Below are 1,574 nucleotides of genomic sequence, written 5' to 3' on the forward strand. Positions count from 1 at the left end.
GCCCCCTGTCACTCACAGAGCCGCAGGGCGATCAGGGGGTTTGGGCGCTGCCCCCTGTCATGCTGATCCCGGTGCCGGGAGCCTCGCTGCTCCGCTGATCCCGGTGCTGGGAGGCCTATTACCCTTTTACTATATAGGATAGAGGCCTGGTGCATGGGTGGGGGCTGGCTGGTTTGCCCTGAAGGGTGTCCTGGATCAGGGTGGGGGTCCCCACTGGGGTGCCTGGCCAGTCTGGGTGAGGGGCTGAGGGCTGTTTTCCGGCTGGCGAGTGACTAAAGCTTCCAACCGCTCCTTGTTTTCTTCTCTTTTTTTTTTTTTTTTTCTGGGCCAGCTTTAGCTCTGAGGCCTCGCTGCTGAAAACATAGATACAATGTTGCGGTCCGAGCCCGGCTGAATGGAAGCCCTTTTCTGGGGTTTTGTTTAGCTTCTTATTTGCAACATAGTATATAGTTGCTTAGAGTTGCAACTGAGAGGCGGGCAAGTGAGGCGGGGAACGTTGGAGTCTGCAGCAAGCAAGCCTCCCTGCTCGCTTCAGTGCCTGGCTGCCGGCCGCCATCTTGGCTGACAGTTAATTTGCATATACTTACTGATTAGCCAATGAAAAGGGTAGCGGTCGTACGCCAATTACCATGTTTCTCTTTTATTAGTGTAGATGAGAAAACTGAGATTTGGAGTGACTTGTTGAAAATTTTATAGCTAGGCAGGATTTGAATCTTGGATTTCAAATACTAATATTTCACACTTAATGAGAGCCTGCTATATATTTTCCAGGTCTGCTTAGGCTCTTTATATGATCTATCTCATTTTATCCCCACAGTATTCTTGGAAGGCACATATCACTGCTTCACTGGTGAATTTGAAGGTTTAGAGAAGTAAGTGACTTGTCGCAAGTCACATATAGAAGCTAGGACTGGCATTTTAAGCCAGATATTTCTGTTTCCAGAATTCATGCTTTGTGGCAAAATGTTTGTTAAAAAATCCATAGTCTGTAAAATCCATAGCCCTGCTAAATCCATAGTCTGTATTCTAGTCAGTCAGGCCTGATGGAAACATGGCTCAAGAACTAGCAATAACTTGTTCTTTGGCAAGTCAGTTAGCCTCTTATGATTAGTTTCTTCATTTGTAAAATGGGTGCAATAAGAAATAGCTGTCAGCCCTAGGTGGTTTGGCCCTAGCCAATTCCGGTCAAGGGTACATGCCTGGATTGCGGGCTTGATCCCAGGTGTGGGGCATGCAGGAGGCAGCCGATCAATGATTCTCTCATCATCGATGTTTCTATCTTTCTCTCCCTCTCCCTTCCTCTCTGAAATCAATTATATCTATCTATATCTATATCTATATCTATATCTATATCTATATCTATATCTATATCTATCTATCATCTATCTATCATCTATATATGAAGTAGCTGTCAGCTGTCAATATGCTTCTATACACAATATGTTTGATATGCTTATATACACAGTAGGTTTTCCAATAAATGATAGCGTCTCTCTCTGCCACCTTTCCACAACCATTACTGCTTCTTCCACTCTAATTCCCTATCTCTCCTCAGCAGAATTTCTTTTCCTCCC

The sequence above is a fragment of the Myotis brandtii genome, unplaced genomic scaffold, assembly GCF_000412655.1.
Source record: "Myotis brandtii unplaced genomic scaffold, ASM41265v1 scaffold237, whole genome shotgun sequence".
Lineage (NCBI taxonomy): Eukaryota > Metazoa > Chordata > Mammalia > Chiroptera > Vespertilionidae > Myotis > Myotis brandtii.